Source organism: Stenella coeruleoalba, assembly GCF_951394435.1.
Source record: "Stenella coeruleoalba genome assembly, chromosome: 2".
NCBI lineage: Eukaryota > Metazoa > Chordata > Mammalia > Artiodactyla > Delphinidae > Stenella > Stenella coeruleoalba.
This window is the reverse complement of record NC_137147.1, coordinates 110,436,858-110,446,478: the sequence shown is the minus strand read 5'-3', so window position 1 is coordinate 110,446,478 and position 9,621 is coordinate 110,436,858.

Genomic DNA, 9,621 nt, shown 5'->3' with positions numbered 1-9,621 from the left:
CCCTCATCTGGTCTGTCAGCTCCTCATTCATTGGCCACTCCCTGCCCCGTCTTGGGCCAGCAACGTGTGAGCCCACCTGGAGGCCTGGTAAACAAATGCATGCATGGACGGTAAGTGTTCATAGGTTAATTCATTCAGGCATCCCTGTACAGGGTCTTCAGGGGAATCCTGGGTGCCCATCTTTGGGCTCAAGGGCGCTCTGAGCCGTCAGCAGTTCCCTCTTTCTCTCTAGAGACCTGCCCCCCAGGGCGTTGGTCTGGACAGTGTGGACTTCCCATTGCAGTGACCTACAGCCACCCCTACTAGGCCTGGGCTGATGGCCAAGGGGCAAGAGTAGGAAGCCAAGTACCGAGGGAGGGCTGCAACTTGGGCATGGTGACAGAGGGAGCAGCAGCCCCTGAGGGTGACTGAGAGTGAGAAGTATGTGCTTCCAGTCTCCCTTCATCAGGGCTAGAATTTGCCAAGGAAAGCCATCTCTGTTGTACCCCTGAAGGCTGGCACCCAGGGGTCATGCATCCCCTTGCAACAAGGTTCACTCTGTAGGACCTGAAGCCCTCTCCCACCTTTGCAGCAGAAAGACACATAAGCCTGATTGGCCTAATCTCTACTCCAAACAAAGAAAGAGGCCCTGCCTGGCCCATCGTGGCCTTTTCCTGTTTGCTTTGGACACAGTCCGTGGGCCCAGCTGGCTGGGATCTTTACCCTTTTGGAAAGGGCCTCTGGTCTTCAAAGCTGGCACAGCAGGCAGCCCATTGTCCTGAAATGAGAGGTCCCTGTTCTGGGTACTGTGCCAGCCCAGGCTGGGGGCACATAGAGGGGCATGCTCCACAGCCCCCACATTCTCTAATAATAAAAAGGGATCCCTCTTCCAGCCCCCTGCCAAGACCCAGGCATGGCCATCTCTACACCCCACTGGGTAGCAGTAACCATGTTCTTCTCCCCTGTCACCCAACGTGCCCACACCTTGGCAGAGGGATCGTCCTCTCCTGCTTGAACCTGGTCTCTGGCTCCTCACTGCTTGTAGAATGAAACTTCAGCTCTGGCTTGAGCCTGAAAACCTTCTGTGGACTTGACCCTCTGGCCTCTCCTCTTTCCAATGCCCGATGTGGCTCCAGTTGTGGGTATTTCCCCAAACTCCCTGGACTTTTTCATACCTCTGTGCCTTTACCCATCCTGTTTCCACTGCCGGGAATGCCTTTCCTCTCCCTCCTGTCAAACTCCTACTCATCTTTCAAAACCCAGCTCAAACATCACTGCCTTCTCATGAACAGGCAGCCCCTTTCCCCCGGGTGCTTCCCTGGCCTCTGGTTCACACCTCTATCACAGCACTTAAGGCCATCTATGTGTTCAAAAGCTTCTCACTAGACCTAGGCACCTCAAGGGAAGCCTCTGTGACTTTGTACACCCCTCCATGCCTAGCACAGGGCAGAAGCTCAACGCTGGCTAAATGAATGACAATGTCCACAATCCCTGCCTTGGCTTATAGGTCTAGTGTGATCTAGCCTCCAATGATTCTCTGGTCTCATCTCAAGCCTTCTCCCCCTGTTGCTCTGCCCCACTGGCCTCTTTTGGTTTCTCAAGCCCACCATCTCTTCCTTCCTCCACCCCCACTCCACCCTCACCCCCACCTCACCCTCACCCCAAGCTTCTCTTTGGGCCTGGACAGCTTCTGTCTTTCCTTCACATACCACCCACTCATCCTGGAAGCTCACTTCAGCGATGCTATCCCGGGGCAGCTCTCCCAGCACCCCCAAGACTCAGCGCCATGAGGATGGTATCCTCCATACCAGGCAAGCACCTAGTACACAGCAGGCAGGTAACACATGCTCGCGAAATGGAGCAGCCATAAGAAAGCGAGAGGCAGTTGTTAAAGACCGAACTCGGCGTTAATTCAGACCCTGGATCCTCGGCACGGATTTCCCCTCTATGCCTCACGTTCCTTCTTGGGCTCCTAGATTGTGCATACAAACCACTTTTGTGAGTTTTGCCATATCTGTGATCCTCCTGTATATTATTTAGTTAACATTTTTCTTTAAATAAATTCACTACTTACTCTCCTTCTGAGCAATAACGACCAAGAAGTCATGGTTGGATGTATTACGTTATATTTTTTCTGATACACATTTCAATTTATGACTATTGATTTTAAAACTATTCATCTAGGTAGCCACTACAATCATCTTGTTTAGCTGCACTCACTTGGGGAATCACTGCTCTACCTTGTATGATTCTGGGGTGGCATCACCTGCAGACTGTCTTTGGAGTGGAAGATTTCTGCAGGTGAGCAGAATGTGTGCATTCCTCTTACCATTCATTTCTTGATGGGGAAGAAGCTGAGTACCCAGCCCCGGTCTCAACCAAAGCAGCCTTCCCATCTATGGGTTTATTTATTTCTGCCCTGCCTATGTTTTGGTCCGGGAACAAAAGTTCTAAATTAAAAAAAAAAAAATAATAAGGTTGACAACAATCATGTTAGAGAATATTTGAGGCATAGCCACTCGTGTAGAAGACATTAATTGAATGGGAAAAGTCAGCTTTATCTCAGATATGGGGGTACAAGTTGCCTTGAATTCAAACATGACAACGCCAGGAGCCTGGGAGGGGCTGTAGTGGGGAAAGCCAGGACCAGCAGTCAGGCAAACAACTGTGCAGTCCCAGCTCCCTCACAGATCGCTGGGTCTTGGGGTAAGCTGCTGCTCATGCTCGCTCAACACCTCCCCGCCCTATCCTCCTCAGCTGCAGGGCTGTGCAGGCTGGGAGCTATGCAACAATCTGAAGCCCATCTGTCTGCTCTGAAGGAGCAGCGAGTTAGGAGCAGGGATGAGGCTGGGGCCCCAGTGCAGGGCACATTCTGGCCCCTCCAGCCCCTGGCCTTCTCCCAGACTTCTGAGGTCTCCACCCACAGCTGCGTGAGGCTGGGCCTGGGCCAGCCCCCAGGGTGCTTCCTCTGGGAGCCTTGGACATTGTCCATCCTGTGAGAACCGCAGAAGGCCCTAATGGGAAGTCAGCTCCTGTTTTGGCCTTTGGAGCCCAATGCAAGGGCACTCAGGAGCAAAGGAGCAGAAGGGGCCCTCTTGGAGTTGGGGAAGTACACCAGCCTCGGAAGGGCCATTCTGGGCTGTGGATCCTGTCTGGAAACTCCCATCTGTGTAACTGAACAGATAATCACCATCAGGATAATCACCACCATTTGGCTGTTGAGAAAACCAAGGCACAGAGAAGTTAAGTGACTTGCCCAAGGTCACACAGCTAGTTAGTGGCAGGTTCTATTGCTTAACTATATGTGCCTCCCAAAGCATCCTCTCATACAGCTCCCCACATTTCCTACTAGGCAGTGCCCAGGAGGGTTAAAAGACCACAGGAGGAGACACACACCTTTTAGCATAACAAGACATGACAACAAGTTAAGGAAGGCCAATCTGGGCAGGATGAGAGAGACCTGATCATCTTTTAGGGGAACTGTGTGTCCCTTCTTCTGAATTTTAGAGGCACACTAAGGGACATGGGGCAGGAGTGGCTGCTGCAAGGAATAGCTGAGAGACTGGCAACCTGGTGGAAGTCAGCTTGGGGGCTCTACAAAGGGACCATGAACTCCCTGCCCCCAGACCAGGACTGGGAGCAGGGGCTGGTTCTAGGAAGTGGAACTTCTTATCAGAGGGGGAGCACTGTGCTACCAGACACAGGTCTCTGTGGAGGACCCTGGCTTGCCTTCAAGGGTGCACCCGAACCACTGTAGCGTCTCCAATGATGGACACCCAGGGTTGGGCCCAGGCTGGAGGTGACGGCTGTTGGCCTGTGTGAAGGAAGGCACCCAGGGCACTCAGTGTGAACAGCTGGCCTACTGTCCCTGCCATCCCTCCTAGACTCTCGAATAGCCCCCAGCATGGGGTCCTGGATTTTCCACCAGAGCCAGAGGCCCAGGAACTAGGCCCCATTCCAATACCCTGATTGATGCCTTCCCACGTGGGGACCCCCCACCTGTCTTCTCAGAATGCTTAGCAATAAAACTCTTGAAGCAAAGTGGCTGGAGGAGTTGGCTTAAGGGTTGTGGAAATGGGAAGGAGCTTATGCCCCACTCCCTAGAAGGCTCTGGGGGAATCACAGGGCAGGTGGCCGGTCTGCCTCACACAGTTGAGCCTGTTTCTCCATCTGTGAAGTGGGAGCAGCTCTCTGGGGTAAGCTTTCTTCCACTGATAGTCTAGCTTTAATCTAGGGCTTTTTAGGGAGGTGGACTAGTGGAGGATGCCAGCCCACTGCCAGAGAGGGGCGAGGCACCCTGCCTTCCCCACCTCCCCTGCCCCCAATGTGTCCAAAAGGGATCTTTGGTGGATTGGAGGCCCATTTCCTCTTCCGTGTGACCATGCCCTCATTTCTCCCCTCCCCCACCTCACATATCTACAGCCAGCTCCTCAAACACAGACAACCAACGGAAGGGCCCATCTAGTCCAAGACTCTGCTTTTACAGGTGAATAAGGCAAGGCCCAGAGAGGTCCAGGTCAGTTAGAGACTCAGAGACTAAGCCACAATCATACCTTAGGCCTGACTGAGAACAGTACTCTGACAATTCAACCACACTGCCTGGTTGGTGCAGTCCCTGGGCTGGGTTGGAGGGAGGAGGCGGATTCAAGTTACAAAACCCAAGGCATGACCCAACTGGGGCACCCGTGCCCACTGCACTGCTGGGGGTTTGGAGGTGCAGAGTTAGGGCCCCACTGGCTCATCTGGAGGACCCCTCCGCAGAGCAAGTGCGGGCTGCAGTAGGAGCATTGCTCTTCTCGGCTGCCAGGGAGTGCTGGAGCGGGCGCTCCGTTCCTGCCTCAGGAGAACCCGCGAACTATGGGGTTGTAAGGAGCAAGGGAGACGACGCTTGTTCAGCGGGAATTCCCTTTAAGCGGTCGGGGGGAGGGCTTTGGACGGAGGCAAAACGTCCAAGGTTAGCTAAGGGGGACTCCTACTGCGGCCTTGACCCTGGACCCCCCCCCCCCCGCTCCTCCTCTGGGGGCTGTATAGACCCCAAAGGCTGGCCGGGATTCCGTTCATTTTTGGCTCCGCCCCACCCACTACGAGTCTGAGCTGCGGTGCCTCACAGTCACCACGCTCGCACCTCTGTCCCCACACCACCCTGCCTCAGACCACAGCGGGATAGAGTCCGCTGCACCAGCGGGGTCTCTCCATCTGCCCTCCCCCAGAGGCGCCGGCAGCTGCCCTCCCCGCCCTGGGGACCACCTCCCCAGGTGGACGGCCCCCTGCCCGGCTGATAGGCCCGCTGCGGAGCCAACTCGGCCGCGAGATCATAGCGGGATCTCAGCCAAAAGAATTCTTCGCTCTCCTTGGACCTCAGTGTACCGGTCTGAGAAGGGGGCGTCGGCAGGGACGTCGGGGTCTCTGCGCGCGCTTGCGTCGATGTCCCTTCCTCACTGTGGCTGCCGCCCCGCAGCTGCCCCGCAGCCCCTCCGCGCCCCGCAGACCCTCTCCACCGCGCTCCACTTGCCTGTGGCCGCCAGGGCGCCCGACACTGACCTGCTCGGAGCCTCCTCTCCCGAACGACGAGCCGGACCAGCCACGGCCACTGCCCACTAGGACCTGACTCCTCCTTTCCCCTTCTTTGTAAAGGGAAGTAATCTGACCCGACCACTACTCCCGGGTTAACCTCTGCCCCCCCACAGCTCCGCCCGGACTCCTCCCCGGCCTGCCCGCAGCCTCCCAGGAGCACCCCCGATAGGGAGCCGGTCCAACAACGGCCGGCCCGCAGGCCCTGGAATTGCTCTTCGGTTCCAGGTCTCCCGCTTCCACACCCCACCCCACTACGCCCCCCAGCCCCGCTGTGGCCGGAGCCCCAGGGCCCCGCCCCCCCATCTGGACAGCATCTGCCCTTGGGGGAGGAACACAAAGCCTCGCCCTTCGAGTTGGGGCGCGGGGGGTGGGGGGAGCCCCACTCATTCAAAAAAATAAACTGGGCATCCCCCGGAGATGGCTGTTCCCGATAATTGAATGTCGGCAGCACAGAATTTAACTTTTGTGATACCTGGAGCTCATCATTAAGAAGGCAGAGAAGCAGCAGGACCTAGCAAAAAAAAAAAAAAAAAAAAAAAAAAAAGACCAGAGCCAGGAGTATGTTGCTTCCAGAGGCTGTGCAGCCAGGGGCAGGGCACTCCTCTTCTCTGGGTATCTTTTTTACTGGGCAGTACCAGATGATATTTGTATTCCCTTCCTATGGCTGCTGTAACAAATTAACACAAACTTAAAACAACGCGCTTATTATCTTACAGTGTTGTAAGTCAGGTCCAAGATGGATCTCACTAGGCTATATTCAAGGGTGTCCTCAGGGCTTCCTTCTAGAGGCTCTACAGAACATCCATTTCTTTGCCTTTTCTGGCTGCCCACATTCCTTGGCTTGTGGTCCCCTACCATTTTCAAAGCCAGCAGTGGCCTATCCAGTCTTTCTGACATTGTATCACTCTGACATTAACTCTTCTTTGGCCTGCTGCATCTGCTTTTAAGGATCCTTGTGATTACATTGTGTCCACCCTGATAATCCAAGATAATCTCCCTATTTTAAGGTTAGCTGATAGCAATTTTAATTACTCTTTGCCACATAGCAAAGCATCTTCACAGAATCCAGGGATTAGGACAAGGGCATCTTCAGGGAGGGGGCGTTAGTCTGCCTACCATAAAGTTCAAGATACCTTCCAGAATCTCAGGTTTAGAAGCAAATTTCGAGATCACCCAGTCTAATTGACTCTCCCGCATCCATTACTGGGATCTGTGGGACAGTTTAGCACTGCATCACCATGGTCCAAAGTGGTTGCTTTTTGACTGACATGCACTTTCTCTTCCTTTAGAAACAGCACAAGTGGGCTAGGGTGCTCTTAGTAGCAGCCTTGCTTCCCCTTTCTCATTTGTTCCTGTGCTCTGAAAAGACAGGTCGCAAGTTTACTGGAGTATAGAATTGTATGTAAAGTAAAAGTTGGCTCTGAGTGATACCCTAGCAGCTACTCTGGGCCTCCAGTCTCATGCTGCCTGGTCCCCTCCTCTAGCATATTTGACATAATCCTCTCTATGGCTGACAAGTCAAAGAAAGGCTCAATCAGGCCAGGAGAGAATCTTCCATTCTGGGTCCCTGCCTTTCTGCTTTAGGCTCTGAGGGCATTTTGATAGTAATACACAAGCCACTGTGGGAGAAATGCAGCCCGACTTTCTGGAGAGCAGTTTGGGGATGGAAATGAAGTTCACTTTCAGGAATTTAGCCTGATGAACTAGAATATTCATGGACAAGGCTTTTACTGCCTTGTATTATTTATAATTCAGGAAAAATCAGAAATAGCCCAAATATGCAGCTATAGGTGATTGGTTGAGTAAATTATGGTCTTCCCATATAATGAAATACTATCCCACCATGAAAAACAAATCATGTTTTATAACTACTGAATGAAACCATGGGAGAATTTTTTTTTAAATCCCAGAGTGGGGAAGTCCTTTATAAATATTATACAAAACCTGAAGCCTCAAAAGAAAAGACTGATAAATTTGACTACAAAAAAAATTTTTTTTTCTGCAAAACAAACCACCACAAGCAACGTCCATAGGAAAACTTCATACTGGGGGGAAAATTAGCCTTATCTTGATCACTGTTGGAGCTCAGAGGTAGGTACACTGGGAGTTCCTTATATCGTTCTCATTAATTTTGAGTATGTTTTCAAATTCCTGTAATAAGGAGTTAAAAATCATTTAAGCATATATAAACTGCTGTATGGCAAAAGATGATTATTACATGGGATTATAATATTTGCAACACATACAACAAAGAATTAATATCGATAATGTTTAAAAAGTTCCTACAAGGTGATTTTTTAATTGAAAACTGGCAAAAACTCACAGAAGAAGAAATAGAAAAGGCCAGTCAGGGCTTCCCTGGTGGCGCAGTGGTTGAGAGTCCGCCTGCCGACAGGGGACATGGGTTCGTGCCCCGGTCTGGGAAGATCCCATATGCTGCGGAGCAGCTGGGCCCGTGAGCCATGGCCGCTGAGCCTGCGCGTCCGGAGCCTGTGCTCCGCAACGAGAGAGGCCGCGGCAGTGAGAGGCCCGTGTACCGGAAAAAAAAAAAAAAAAAGGCCAACCATTGCATGAAGAGATGTTCCACCTTAGCTGTATTCAGGAAATGCAATTTCAAAACAATGAGATGTCATTTTTTGCCCATGATACAGGCAAAGGTTTAGACTATTGATAACATCTAGAATTGGCCAGGGTATGGGGAACTCACGTTTTCATACACTCCTGGAGTCTTGTGAATTGCTCCGACTGTTTGAGAAAGTAAAATGGCAAGACCTATTAAAAATTCACATGCATATCCCCTTTGACCCAGTGACTGCTTTGGGGGCTTTATCCTAAACCCTGGAGAAACCCAACCAGAACTCAAAGATGTGTAGAAGGAGGCTTATTGCAGCATTCCTTGTTACAGAAAAAAAAAAAAAAAAAGGCCAAAGTGTCCATAGAGTACCATTTAAACAAAGTATTAAACATCCACAGGGAACATTACACAGCAGTTGGAGAGATCAAGTTAATTCTATTTATATGACCTTGGAATGATGTCCCTAGCATATTTTTAAGTTAAAAAAGCAAGAGCCAAAGTAATATATTTACTATTATTCATCTTCATAAGAACTTTCTTGGTGCATGTAGACTTATATAGAGTCATGAGTGTTGGGGTGGTGGAAATGCACCTGCCAAATGATTAACCTCATTGGCTTCAGTGAGGTCAACTTGATGCAGGGGGCTGGGGGGAGCAGGGCCGGGAGAGACTACCAGTTTTTCCTTGTACACCTGTGCATTCTTTGAATTGTTAGAACAAACATACATCTGTACTATTTTTGGAGCAACCACCACCAAAACCATTAAAATACTACTTTAAAAAGAAAAGGAGATAGAAAAGATTTGGGGAAGGGGGAGCTGGAAGGGGTTAAGGTTATTCACTCACTCATCCGGTTGGTCATTCAGTCAACAAACATTTAAGGAGCACACACTGCCTGTGGGCACCAAGCTCATCTCTGTGCAGGCAGGTGGCACCTGTCCTGGGGGACTCACGGTCTACCTGGGCAACAGCAGCAGGGATAGTAATGTCCACCGGGGCAGAGGCTGGGCCGGTACTGTTTTCTGCTGTGTCCCAGTGCCTAGCATGGGAATGGACACATATCAGATGAATGAATGAACCAGGTTCCACCCAGTTGTCATGACAGTGGGGAAGAAGGCCACTCTGTTGCCTGGGGAGGGCAGGAGAGGGCTATCAAAAGAGGGAACTAATTGGGTTGAGTCTTGAGGATTGAGTTGAATTATCCTGATGGACAGGTGGAAGAAGGGTGTCCCAAGCAGAGAGAGGGACCAGCATATGCAAAGGCAGGGGGTCAGGTGCCTGGTGGGGTATGAAGCTGGGGCAAGCAGGGACTGGACATTGAAGCCTTGAATGCCGTGGTAAGGAGTTAAGACTCTATGAACTCTGAGTAAAGGACGCTGATGGGGTCAGATTTGTCTTTCAGAGTGAGCCTCTGGGGAGAGCATGCACAGAGGGGACCAGCATGGAGGGGAATCAGACTGGAGGCTGGAAGAGCAGATGGGAGGCGTAGAGCC